Consider the following 15,207-nt stretch of genomic DNA (forward strand, 5'->3'; position numbering starts at 1 on the left):
CTTATGTGGTGTAACTTACCAAACAAATCAATATTCATAAAATTAAATCATGTAAAAATATACATATAAACAGAACACATAAAATAATGACATAAATAATATTTATGGCAGTTAAACTCCCACCAAATCACAATTATTGTGATTTCACTGTACAATTTCCGTTTCATGTCACATTTTCATTTCAAGTTCACACAATGGACATAACATTTATGAAATGATACTTATTCTGCTTCAAGCAGTAGAACGGTTTTTTGCACAGGCCTATCAAGATACACTGGCTTAGTGGTACGTTTTCCTTGTCTGTCTAAGGTTGAGTCACTAATTAACAGTTTTACTTTTCTGATTCTTCCATCAGTGCTGGGATACACCTCTGTTACTCTTGCCAATCTCCATTGATTTCGTGGAGTATTGTCCTCTTGAAGGATGACAATGTCATTAACCTTTGTATTTCTCCTTTCCTTTTGCCATATTTGTCTTTGTTGAAGATTAAGGAGATACTCCTTCTTCCACCTTGTCCAAAATTCATTTGCCAAGAACTGCACCTGGCGCCATCTTTTGCGGAGATACAGATCCTGGCTCACAAACTGGCCAGGAGGGGGCAAAATTATCTTCGACTTCATCATGAGTATATGGTTTGGCGTGAGGGGCTCAAGACTTGTTGGATCATTTAAGTGCTCTATTGTCAGAGGTCTGCTATTTACAATAGCCATCACTTCATACAGAAAGGTTCTCAGTGAGGAACTGTCAAGTCTTTTAGCAGACTGATCAAGAATTGCTGTTAGAACACTTCTGATTGTCCTGATCTGTCTTTCCCATACACCTCCCATGTGACTTGATGATGGGATGTTCATTACAAACTCACATCCATACTCTTTCAGCTGTTCATGATTAAGGTCCCTCATTACATTCATGAACTCTCCCTTTGCACCTACAAAGTTAGTGCCTTGATCACATCTCAGCTGTCTTACATTACCACGTATGGCAATGAATGCACGCAGTGCATTGATGAAAGCATCTGTAGTAAGATCATCAAGCATTTCAATATGTATGGCTCTAGAACACATACAGGTGAAAAGAATACCATACTTCTTCAGTTCCTTTCGTGCTTCCTTTACATAGAACGGTCCGAAGCAATCTATGCCACAATAAGTGAATGGAGGTGTCGTTTCCATTCTGTCTTCTGGCAAATCTGACATCTTTGGATCTTGTGTGTTCCTTCTGTACTTTCGGCATGTTGTGCACTTGTAAATGTGCGAGCCAACAGTGCTGCTGCATCCTATGACCCATATTCCATTGGATCGCAACTCATTTACAGTTATTCCTCTTCCTTGGTGATGCACCTTCTCGTGGTAGTGCTTGATAAGTAAAGAGGATACATGACTTGACTTTGGTAGAATGACAGGATGCTTGACATGTGGGTGAAGGCCAGATCTTGTTAAGCGTCCTCCAACCCTGAGTACACCATATTCATCTACAAATGGACTTAATTTGTGTAGTTGGCTTGATTTGTCTTTAGGTTTCACTTCTTTGCATTGCTTTACATCTTTGATTTCACTGCTGAATGCCTTTGTTTGGACCAACTTGATTATGAAAAGCTCTGCTTCCTGTCTTTCCTCAACACTTGTGGCTTCACTTATCTTAGGGTTGAGACCCTTGATTTGCTTAGCATAGCACTTGAGACGAGCAATAGCCTTGACAGCTCTTTTCCAGTCAGAAAACTTTGTTAGGCGGTCAAGTAATGTCCTGTCTTCCTTAACTTTGGTGTTGAAGACTTGGGTCTTTCGAAGTTCTGGATCGCTGTCAATGACTTCTCCCACCTTTACATCTCTTGTGGGTAGCTCACCCTTCCATAGAAACTCTGGGCCAGTAAACCAGTTTGAAGCGACGAGCTGATCTGCAGTTAGACCTCTTGAAGCATGATCTGCAGGATTATCTTCGGAGTGTACAAACTGCCATTGCTTGGGATCTGTAATGGACTTGATTCTTTGGATTCTGTTTGCCACAAAAACATGAAACCGTCTGGCATCATTGTTTATATATCCAAGGACGACCCTTGAGTCTGTCCAAAAATATTCTTGAAGACCATTTATTTCAAGCTCACTTCTGAGCACAACACTCGTCCTTGCTGCTACCACTGCTGCAGATAACTCAAGCCGTGGTACTGTGGTTACCTTGGTGGGGGCAACACGTGCTTTCCCCATGACAAGTGAGCAATGTACATCTCCATTGGTGTTGACTGCTCTGAGATATGAGCACTCCCCATAGCCAGTGACGCTGGCGTCTGAGAAGTGGTGAAGCTCATACTGCTTGACGTCTGTGAAGTTTGCTGGAATATAGCACCGTTTGATCCTCACGCTGGACAAGTTTTTAAGATCTTGCAGCCACCTTTCCCATTGTGTTCTGAGCTCGTCTGGAAGTGGCTCGTCCCAGCCAACCTTGTCTCGACACAAATGTTGCAAGATCTGCTTTCCCAGGAGGACAAAAGGTGCTACGAACCCTAGCGGGTCGTAGATGGAGGCCACTGTAGATAGCACTCCTCTTCTGGTCAATGGGTGCTCTTTGACTACAACTCTGAACTGGAAGTCATCTGAGAACACGCACCATTGAACGCCCAGAGCTCTTTCCATGAGCGGCTCCCCTAAAACTACATCCAGTTCCTTGACACTTTCAGCACACTCTTCCCTTGGTATTGATTCCAATACCTTCTTGTTGTTGGAAATAAACTTGTGCAGTCTCAGCTTGCCTGCACTGCAGAGCTCTCTTGCTTCTTTGACCAACTGGATCGCCTCAATTTCAGACATTACACTTGCCAGTCCATCGTCAACATAAAAGTTCCTTTGGATGAATTTAACAGTGTTCTGGTTGAACTGATCTTGACCTTCAGTGGCTAGATGTTTAAGACCAAAATTGGCACAGCCGGGTGAGGAGGCTGCCCCAAACAGGTGGACTTTCATCCGGAAAACTGATGGTGGAGATCCTAGCTCACCATTCTCCCACCATAAGAACCTCAGGTAGTCTTGGTCTTCAGGCCTTACATGGAACTGATGGAACATTCGCTCCACATCACACATAATAGCGACTGGGCCCTTGCGAAACCTACAGAGAACTCCCAACAAGGTGTTTGTGAGCTCTGGTCCAGTAAGAAGATGATCATTCAGTGATGTGTCCTGGAATGTTGCTGAACAATCAAAAACAACACGTATCTTCCCAGGCTTTTGAGGGTGGTATACCCCATGGTGGGGAATATACCAGACTGGATGATTGTGGAGCTCCTCTTCTGGGACTTTCTCTGCATCACCTCGAGTGATAATGTCTTCCATGAAGTTCACATAGTCTGTGCAGTATTTCTGGTCTCTCTTGAGCTTCCGTTCCAAGCAAATTAGGCGCTGAAGAGCACATGATTTATTGTTAGGTAGATTTGGTCTGTCCTGTTTGAAAGGTAGAGGCATTTCATAATGACCATCTTGTTTGTGTTTGATTCCATCTCTCATCTTATCCAAGAAGCGTAGATCTTCCTGAGAGAAGGTTTCTTCTTCTCCAACCTTTTCACTGAAATCTGATTCTAGCGCCTTAATGACATCATCTGGAGCGATCATTTCCTTGATTTGAGTTTTGCAAACATAGTGAACTTCACCCTTAAGCTTGACTGTTGGTTTGGGTTCAGGTGTTACTTGTCTTACAATGATGCGATGACTTACTCCAATTGCATCACCGTAGTGTTCGCTTGGGTCACCATAACTCACTATGCTCCAACCTAGATCTGTTTTTTGTGCAAATGGTTGGTTTTCCTTCCCACATACAACTTCTCTAGGCATTAGAGCTTGTGGGCAATTGTATCCGATCAATAGACCGATCTCACATTCCTTTGGTGGAGCAATATGTTCTGCAAGATGCTCCAAGTGAGGCCATGCCTTGGCTGTCTCTGGAGTTGGGATGTGCATTCGATTAGCAGGGATGAACTCACGAGTGTAAACTGTTGGCACTGTGATTTTCTTCGAGGAGAATAACCCTCTTATTTTTAGGTCTCTGAGTCTCCTACAGGGTACAATTGCCCCCTTTGAAGACATTGTAGATAGTTTCAGAGTTACTTGTTCTGTGTTCACATTTAGGACATCTGCCACCTCCTCAAGAATGAATGAAGAGTCACTTTGTGAATCTAGCAGAGCGTAGATGAGAACTTCTTTACTTGAATCACTTAGCGTTGACACATAGACAGGCACTATGGCTGAAGTCTGGGTGCTATTGCCATCTTGCACAACTCTGTTGGATGTGGTTTCCTTACTAATGTCTTGTAGTTGTGTTGACTGTGTCTTTCTTTCTTTACTATGAATTGTTTCCTTAGATTGTTCTCTTTTTGGTTCTTGTTCTTGTTTAGAGCGATCTTCATGCAGGCATGTGGGATGACGTTTTGAGCATGTGTCACAGACCATTCGGTTACTGCAGCTCTTTGATTGGTGGCCTAGACTCAAACAGCCAAAGCACAGTTTCTCACTCTGAATGAATTTAACTCTATCAGCAACTAGCTTTTCAATGAATTTACGACACTTTTGTATGCCATGTCCTGTTTTCTTACAAAACACACATGTGACTATGCTTCTTTCAGTAGTGTTGGTTGTGAAGATCTTGGCACCCACCGTTTGGTTCTTGGAGGCCATTACATTTTGGTTCTTGATTTTGACCTTGTCAGATTCACCTTGCCGTAATGCATGGTAAGAAGTTATGGGATTGCATGCAATACTAGCTTCCATAGATAGAAAAGTCACAAAGTAACTGAAGTTTGGGAACCGTCTGTGTTCCAGTTGGTATTCTGTGGCCTTTCTGTTCCATCTGGTACTTAGCCAGTCAGGTAGCTTGGCAGCAAGTTTTTGGTTCTCAATTCCATCATTAAGAACATTCAAATTTTCATTGTGAGCAATAGCAGATTGACAACTGCGTAGAAAGTCCACAAATTTTCTTAATTCAGCACTCTCTCTTGTGGCTATTTTTGGCCAGGCATGTAATTTGTCTCTGAAGGCTTTAGCAATTACAAAGGGCTCACCAAATCGTTCATTTAGCAGGTCCCATGCTGCTGAATAGGACTCTTCTGAGTTAATCAGAAAATAACCCTCAATGGCCTCTTTAGCAGCTCCTCCCACATATTTCTGAAGGAAGAACATTTTTTCTGCAGTTGGAACATTTTTCTTCTCAATTAGTGTCTGAAAGGATGACTTCCAATGATTAAACTTCAGTGGATCTCCACTAAAGATTGTCGGCTCTGGAATGGGTAGCCTATTTGCTGATATAGCTTCAGCCAAAACCTTCACGAGCTCTTCCTTGTCATCTTGACGCACATTTGTTGGAGCTACATACGTTAATGGCTGTGGGTGCTGATACACAGGTTTCACCTGATCACTTGCTTGCACAACTGCAGGGAGTTCAGACTTCTGTGGAGTAGGTCCCTGATCTGCATTGAAACCATTGTCATCATAGACTTGAAGCCTTGCTATGGCTGCATTTAGCCTTTTTAGTTCCTCCAGGCGCTCAAGCTCTCTTTTCAAGTCTTCTACAGACCTTTTTCTTGCAGCATTCTCTTCTTGCTGTTTCTTTAAAAGAGCAGCCTCTTGGTTTTCTCTTTCTATCCTACGTTCAGTCTCTTCCTTTTCTCTTTGAAGGCGGCGAGTTAAAGTAGCTGCTTCTTGCTCTGCAACTATTAGCTTATCTTTAGCTTCAAGTTCTTGCAGTTTTTCTTGATGGCGCTCTTGCTCAGCCATAATCCTTAATACAGCTTGTGTAGCTGCATACTCAGCAGCAGCTTCTTGTCTTTTGACTGAGGATGCCTTGGAGTCAACTGAATTAGCTTTAGAGCAATTGGAAGCTGGAGGTGAAACACTGGAAGTTGAGGATGCAAATACAGAGCTAGCATCAGGCCAAATCAGCTCATCCTTTGTTCCTTTAATCTGAGACTGAGCATTTTGTACAACAATCTTGGTGATTGATGTACAGTTGTCCAGCTTGCGGCGCATGTCATGAGGTGGACTGTCTATCTTACGGTATTCATCATAAACAATATTCAGTTCAGATAATTCCCTTTGAATAGTGCTGATGTGTTCTTGTAGGATGTTGCTGGGATCCTGTTTTATTACAGATTTTTTCGCTACCTTAGTTAGAGCCTTCCAGCGTTCATAAATACTTTCGAAGCGAATTAGTAGCCCCTTTGTTTTTTCTTTCTGAAATTCCTTTCCCTTTTCTGTTAATGTGCAGGCTCTTTCACTTCTGCGAAGCTCTTCAGACTGTACTGCTTGCTGTACAGTACCTGACTCATTTATCTGCTCTTCTTCTGCCTCTTGTTCTAAGACAGTCTTGTTACTTGTTTGTGATGATTGTGACATTTTTAAATTATTTGGAGATTAACTGTACACAACTTGTCTCACATTAGCAGTACAGTTGGCAACAAACATTTTGCAGAACCTTAAATAGGCTAAACTAACTCAGGACACTGTCTTTCAAATCAACCCTTTCAAAATAATAAATGTTAGAAAATCTTGAAATATTAAACTTAATTATGACTGACAAGGTTCTTGCAACACAACACTCAAATGAACTTGCAAAGAAAAATGTTAAACCATAAATAGAAAACTTCCGTCCAAATAACAGCTTACTTAAATGTGCACAAAATACTTCCTTATTTTTTACAGTGTAAAATTAACTTTCTTCAGTTAAAATGGTTCATATAAACCAAGTACCAATAAATCAATTACATCAATGCCCCTTTATATCTTGTGAGATACTGTTATTGCTATCAGGCTTCACACAGTCCCTTAGTAGTTTTCATTCCTTGTGTCACTTTTCAAACACAAACTTGAGTGTCTGGCTTATGGACGTCTTCATGAAAACGGATGAACTTGTGCGTCCTTAACGCTAAACAGTCGCTTATCTGTAATTCCCGTCTTGATGAGCTGTCAGGCGCGAGCCGATTAGGGAAAGTCCAGGCAGGTCCGAGTTCGACTATCACTCCCTCCAGGAAATAGACAACACCGTAGTTCTTCTGTTACTGATGGATTTAATCATCTGAATTCCACATCCGTCAATATCATGGTCATCAATCCACCGTCGAACTGTTCAAATACATGACAGTGTGCAAAATAAACACATTCAAGTTGCACAAATTGACAACAAAATATGTGCAATAAACATAACACAGAAATAAACATACCTCGCTGGCTGCACACAACCAAAGAGGGAATGAGTCCACTGGAACAAAATATCTCCAAAAAAAAGAGAGAGACTGGGCGATGTAATGTTTCCTTTAAACTTTTAGGCAGAGCTTATTGTCTTTCTTCTGCTGCACGTTTACTTGGAGGAGAGGTGCAGCAACTTAAAGTGTCCCCCGTGCAACGTGGCACTGTCCATGGTTCTTATGTGGTGTAACTTACCAAACAAATCAATATTCATAAAATTAAATCATGTAAAAATATACATATAAACAGAACACATAAAATAATGACATAAATAATATTTATGGCAGTTAAATCTGTGTTCTGTGTTTTTATTAATACCTATAAATTAAGTGTGTGAGAAGGAGTCACAGCTGATTAGTGATGCCTGTTTCAGTCTGGAGTATACTGTATGTGCTTTTTGCTCTGCTTCATGTGTTGAAGTGTTTTGCCAGCGAGAGAAACTGCTGAGCAGTGAACCTGGCTCTGAGTGGGAGCATATTGGTGTTGCGCCAACACAGCAGAACAAACCATGTCATCGTCATAGCAACTGGCAGCGTGTAATTAAAATCAAGTTCATCGCAAGTCCAACATCATGAAATAATTGCTCTGGATGACGAACTTGAGCTCCGGATAATGAAAAAATCCTGACTCTTTGCTGTGTATTGTCAGTTTTGTGATTTTTCAAAGGGAAAACGAGGCTCTAAAATGACCTCGATGATCAAAGTTGATGATTTTAATGATTCGCTGAGTACTCTCACCAGCCCCATTAGTCTGTGCTACTGTGTGAATTTAGAGTCACATCCACTAAATTAATAAGCAAAGTCCTGCTTGATGCACTGTGACATTTATAATTTATGGAGGATTATGTATTCCACATTTCTGTACTGAAGCAATTTAGATGTTTTTATATGCTCAGGATTGTGATGGTAACACTTTTGAAATTCACTTTGCATCGTGTTTAGCAGTTAACTCCATCTTATGTAAGAGCGAGGTCATCATAAATAGCAGCCACTACTTCAGATTTTGACTGCCAGTGCTTAGGCAGACAGAAATAACACATCTGTATGCAGTAAGCTTGAGAATAATGACAGTACAAGTAGCTAAATACTGGACCAAAGCAACCACATATTCCACAGATGGTGAGCTCAACAGGCCAGCCAGTAGAAAATCCTCATGAGGCCGAACATTAGAGAGGCACTGGCCTTGATTAAAGCGTCTTCACGCTCCCTTTATTCAACGACAAGAGACGTATTTGATGTAAAGACAGAGAGAAAAGACAGACAGGTAGAAAGATGGTGCAAAAGCAGAGGCAGTGCAGACAAGTGACTGAACCTTTTAAACTAGATTGCTCAGAAGATGACAGGACCGTCTTCATTTCATCAGGCTTCCTTTTCTTCTGAGCATGAAATGAAATTAGGTGACCCTATAACAACAGAGAGCTGCCACACAATAAATACAAAGAGATGGGACTGTGCTGCTTTCAGTGGGCTCTCATTTATCAGCGGGTGACAGAGGACAGAGAACAGGCCGGAGATAAACGCGGAGAAGAGGAGTAAAGTCACAAAAAAAAAGTGTCAAGAAACAGAATGATTGGTTCAATAGTATTCAGATATATTGATAGAAGTGATGATGCCTGATTAGACATCTTCCCTGCACAGGCTGCCTGACATCTCCCGGATTCTTCTGGTGCTTTTCTTTCAGCTGCTTTTTCACAGCAGCTGTTTTGACTTCTCGTGGCAGGAAAATTACAGGTGGTGAAACTAATACCATTCATGATGGCTCCTCTCCACTTGAGTGTGTCAGTGAGCTAGTCTAGTGAGCAAGCATGCAGGGTGCCAGGACCTTTGAGACTGAAACTGAGATTAGGGACACTTAATGACTGTCATTTTGTATCCCTGCTGCCGGTTGTAGTGTCACACAACTGTTAATTTTCACATCTGCATGAAATGTGTGGCATCATCAGGGACATCTCTCATCCCGGCCACAGACTGTCTGCCCTCCTTCCCTCTGAGAGGTGCTACAATACTCTCTGTTACATGACCAGCTTCTGATCTCTGCATGGTAATGACCCACAGCTGAAGCTTTCACTTACACATACATATTTATACTAGTGTCCATACATATCTATATGATCTATAGTGTATTCATATTACAGTCTATACTGTATATATCTAAAGCACAGTGCAAAATGGTACAAACAAGTATGATAACAAGTATAATAATTAAAAAATACATTATTAATATTACTACTACTACTATTATTGCTACTATTACTACTACTATAAATATTACCATTATAAATATATGTATATATAATTATGAAAATGTGCTTTAATAGAAGATTGCCATAGTATTGTCAGTTGGTTTTTAAAGACACCTTACTAAAGGGGGGCTCTGGAAATAAGCTAATGCTATTAGGAGGCCTTTGCATGGAAAAGTTTGGGAACCCCTGTCTTAGCTTATTAATTTCTACCCTGTACTGTTTATTAATTGAATGAATTTGCACATACTCAGCACTTAAATAATTTTTGTGCTTCTGGTTAAATGCATACATTTTGTTGTTTCTTTCTGAAATCTAATTTAATCTAAATCTAATCTCAAATGACCCGCCCCCCCATGTGACACGTTTGTCAATGTTTTCAGAGATGGAAGTTCATTTTTCTGTGGATGGTAAATGAATATATTGGAATTTTAGTCATACAGAGATTTTAATTTTATATTAAGAGAGAAGGTTGATATTTCCAACAGCCTCATCTTTTCATGATGACTGTGGATTTCCTGCATTGTTACACACTTTACACTCACCAATTTATTAGCCTCTGTGGCTGCTAGGCACTAGACTTAACCACTCGATCGGCTAACTCATTGCATACATGACTTTCTGTTTAAAGACAGCAACAGCCAAAGACTTTAGGAGGATCTATCCTCAGCGTAGCTTAACCAGAGGTCTAATTAGATCCTAAGTGAAAACACCTGTGTGGGTCTGCAGGAGACCCATCCTAAATTTCCAGACTCCAACTTTGCAATCTAGGCTATAAGGTGTGTATCCCCACGTATTAGGTTGAAGTCAGCATGTGTACTTTTACTTATACGAATTAAGGTAATGTGTGATCTCAAATAAAGAAGCACCTCAACCCAAACAGACTTCTTGTTGCTGCTGCTTAACTTTATCTCAGTCAAAGCCCTGTGTTTCAGCTCAGGCCATTAACATGGGCAAACAGAAGGGCTGGGTTAGAAACCACCTTATATACATCATTACAGCTCGTGCACAAATAATCCAACAGGTGAACTGCATTATTCAACAATCAGACTATCATGTGTTTCACCTGTCTCTACCTGTTCTCCCCTTTTTTCCCCCATGTCAGCGCCATCTTGTGGTTTACTTCACAGCCACATTGCTGCATGCTCTTTTGGAGCTTTTCCCAGTAAACCAAAATAGAAACCAAGAATCTCAAGTGCAACATCACACCAACATTGGTAACTTTATAAGGGTACATGAATTACAATGATTTCATATGTAGCTTCATGCATGAAAAGCATAAATTCACTCGTGTAGTGCTTCATGAACAACAAGGAATTTACAAGAACAGCTACAACGAATGTATTTCAATCATTAGAGCAGCATACATGAATTCTGTTTAATTGTAAGTATTGTAATTATGATTAACTCAGCATTTCTTCTTCATGACTTCATCACGTTTATGGCCCATCAAAAAAGCCACCCCTTTTATACTGTATATTTAGGCATTGATTTCTTGAAAAAATACAAATTATGCAAATTAGTTAATCATTTTGGACCCCATTTCCAATTATCCATTATTTAGTTGTGAAAAGAACGTTTGAATATATCATGTAAAGAACAAATGGTTAATAGATGCAATTTCATAACAATGCCACTATTAATTATGGCATTAATTAGTTTTAAAGATGGACAGGTCACTATTTTATTTGAAGGTCCACATACATGATGAAGTCATGCAGAAGTAATACTGAGTTAATCATGACTACAGAATACACAAGGACTGCAGACTGGTCAGTTTTCTGACCTGCCTCTTTAACTGCAGTCTTAACTGTGAAGACGACATAAACATCATTAACAACTCAGACAGTATTGTTGATTAAAATACACTAGTTGTTGCATATTGAACATATTTTTATTTTTTGCATAGCGTTCTGCATAAGATACGGTTAATTCCTCTAAACTCCTGATACTCCACGCAGTACTTCATGAATTAATTGATGCTCTTTCATGCATGAAGACACGATAATGTCAAGTATGAATTCATAGTAATCCATGTGCCCTTATCATAAAGTTAAGTAAGTAAACTCATCACGATTAATCAAAAGTAAGTTAAGAAGACATCTGCGATCCAGCTCTTTGTTTATGCATCTGTGCTCCCCCAGATTTCCTCCTCATTTATGGTGCTTCACTTTGTCTGTGCCTTGAAGAGGTAGATGTGTGGTTCAGTTCCAGAAAATATTTTGCTATAAGACAAGCCAAATCCTGTCTTCTGATGGCACTTTTATATTCTGAAATCTGAAGTTTCAGTTGTTGTCTTGTTTTTCCGACATACATTAAGCCGCAGGCACTTTTAAGCATGTAAATAACCTCACTAGTGTCAAGAATAACACTATCTATATAAATTATTAAAAAAATGTAACCTCATTGCAAATATTTTATTGATCCATAGCCCATTAATGTTTTATTAAAGAATGTCCTCATTACGATGTGGAAACTGCTGAAATCCTCCCTCTGTTCTTCTCTACAGAAGTCTTAGCACATGATTCATTGCGTACCAACATGGGGGCCATGCAATGCTCGGAGATTATCCCCACAGGAATTAAGTTTTACTCTGCATCAGACCTCAACATTGTTATGATTTAACTCACAAACAGGCACCATATCCATACAACATTAGCCCATGGGAAATAGCTTCTGAAATTACCCCATCTCCCTAAATGATCTCCCTTAATGCCTCACGCATTCTCTGTGTAATTCAGCTGGACCATGCTGCCTGCCGCTGATACATATTATGCATTGAAAGCAGTCGGTTTGTCGAGATGGGTAATTGGCCAAATTGTGAGAGGTTTCCCCCAGAGTGCAGGGCATATTAAACAGGCAGCAGTGTTGAGTTAATTGAAAGTGTTAACCATCTAATGGAGTGCACTGTGGATAATGAATGGGAGCGTGTGCCCTGTCATCTACTGTATAGATGCCTCTAAAATAAAAGTGTGCTTTAGTTTTTTTTTTTTTTATTACCACAGTCCAGCCTCCAACTTTCAATTACTGCACTAGAAAAACAGGGAGCAGTAACTCAAGCTGAAGCTGAATAGCTGAAGTTGAGTGGGGAAAAAAGGGTACCACAAAATATTTTTAGCACAAAAAAATAAAGAAGTTCAATAAAAATAATAATAATTGATGTAAAGTTTTGGAAAAACTTGGAATATGATTAAGGGGAAAACAAACAAATTTTAATAATAATGAACCTGAAACTGATATAATTAATTTACACCTTACTACACTTAAACAAGTGATTTAAAAACTTCTTTAAAAACTTTAGCAGGACACTTCTTGTCTTCAATGGTCACCATCTTGTCTATGTAGTGAAAGAGGAGGAGCTACCAAATTTGTGAACATGGTGGCCCTGGTGGCCTAGGAAGCAGCTGCAGTGACTACAGTAGCTGCGGTCAACACCGGATTATACACATATAAGTCATGCATGTATTTTATCAATAAGTACCACTATACTGTTGTTGGATTGAAGCCACTAATATATTTATTTGGTAAAGATTTGGTGCTGTGAATCAAATATAAATCAACATATTGGTGTATAAAATTAAAAGGTCACACATATGAATAAAGAAGCCAGTGGATGTTTTGGCAGTAAAGCTCCGTCCGGGTCCAGTTCACCCACAGACAAAGAAGGTGTGATAGGCATTTCCAGTGAGGACACAGCACCCATCCTCGTTTTGAGACAGCGCTACCTTTGCTCACTACTTGTGAGTACATAGTACGCAAAGTGTACTACGTGAAGCTGAGCAGCCGGAGGACATCAGAGGAAAACCAGAAACATTTTCTCCATAAAGAAATGATCCACTTTCACCAAAATCAGTGTAATAAGTTATCAACTAATGCTTTTGTACAGTACTCAGGTGTACGCCACTGAGTGAAGGATGAGTCATCAACATTTTTAATCGTTTTCCAGGAAAAGACAAACTGATATTCCTTTAAAAATATGTACAAAAAGACTTTTTTTGTCCTTGTTGGGTCAGATACTAGCGTATAGGTGACATGTAGGTCAGCACGTGATAAAAACACTTAAACATCGATTTTGACATCATGGGAACTTTGACTAAATACAAAGTTACTGCATTTGGCTTTGTAGGGCAGATTAACTCCCCTCTTTGGTAGTGAACTGTCACACTCACACATCAGGGGAGGGAGTCACAATGGTTTACAACAATCCCAGATTTGGTTGAAAGAGAATAGTGGGAGGTTAATGAAACAGTTCAAACCGTTTGTGAAAGAATGAGGTTCTGAGTGTGTGTGTGTGAATAACTGTGTGTGTCTGTTAGGAGGAGATGAAGGAAAGCAGGCAGCCTCAGCAGAAACACAAAGTCACAGGGAAGGACGGAGTGAAAGGCGGGCAGGGAAAAGCAACAGAGAGAATAAGATGTGTGGAAGAGAGATAGGTGGGAGAAAAGAGGTTTGAGGGAATAAAATGAAGGCAGAAAGATAAGAGGAAAAGAGGGCGGGAAAGGCAGAAAAAAAAAGGGCTGGAATGTGTCGTAGACTGAGAGGGAATGTGGGAAGACTCAAGGGTATCTGGCCCAGCACCGGCATGCAGAAATTGGCCGGTCAGTGAGCTATTGTGGTCCTGCAGGGGAGAGGAGAAATAGAGTGGCTCCAGAAGTACACAAACCGCTGAACCTTATCTCACCTCGGTCACAAAACCCAGTCCCACAACACCTACAATTCACTTCATGGCCTGCGTCCACTTTCATCTTTTAAGGAACTTCGAGTGACTTCCCTGAGGAAGCCAGCGTTAAAGAGGCAAACTTCTGACCTTAAAAACTGTTGAGATATTTCTGTGTCGTTGTGTTGAAACGGTAACACTGCCCGTGAGCAGCATCCCTCTGATTTAATATTTAAAAAGCTCATTAGGCTCACCACAATGCTCTGCAGTTAGCAGTATAGATTACCTTAATGTCCAGAGAACTGTTGGTATTGTGCACGAGTTCTGAAAACGTTGAGAGCAAAATAAAGTAGCCTTCTCTTTTCTACTGCTGAGGTGGGACATCCAGTTGTGAAGAGACAATAAAGTAACATTATGTAACTGTTCTACCTTAAATAACAGCTACATTTTGATGGGGTAAATTGGTAAATGGTGCCTCACTTGTTCCCTCTTAGTGCCTCCATACGCCTTTTCTCGCAATATTATGGCAGGGAAGTGACGCCTGCAAAATACTTAATGGCACACTTGATCAACTATGTCGCTGATTTTGTAGAAACTGGACCATATTTTATGTCTTCTGGTTTTCCCCTTGATGTCCTCTGGCTGCTCTACCTCAGCTCTCTGTGATTTACAAAGTTTCCTGACGGACAATGAAGTAAACAAAAGCTAAATGTAGTACCTCCTCTTAGCTTGTTAGCTCATAACCTTACTGCCCAGACTGGCACAGGCGCTTTACAGGAGGTAATAACAATCTTATGTTGTCTTTTCTCAGTCAGTCTTTTGCACTGTCTTAGCAATTATTTGCACTTTCCAGTAAAACTGCACATTCTTGGTCTGTCTGTACATCAGGCCCAGTGTGTGAGCCTTGCCAGGGGAACACACCAGTCAAACATCTTGCACGGTTGCACACTATATGTAGTCCTGTATAGTCTATGTATCTAACATCGTCTTGTTAGGTTTTGGTTTTCTGTGTAGTCTCTTTTGTAGTTCTGTGTAGCACTTTGGTCCCTGAAAAAAGATCTACATCAGACATTAATATCATTATTTAGCAGATA

This window comes from Lutjanus erythropterus, chromosome 7, assembly GCF_056507025.1.
Source record: "Lutjanus erythropterus isolate fLutEry1 chromosome 7, fLutEry1.hap2, whole genome shotgun sequence".
NCBI lineage: Eukaryota > Metazoa > Chordata > Actinopteri > Lutjaniformes > Lutjanidae > Lutjanus > Lutjanus erythropterus.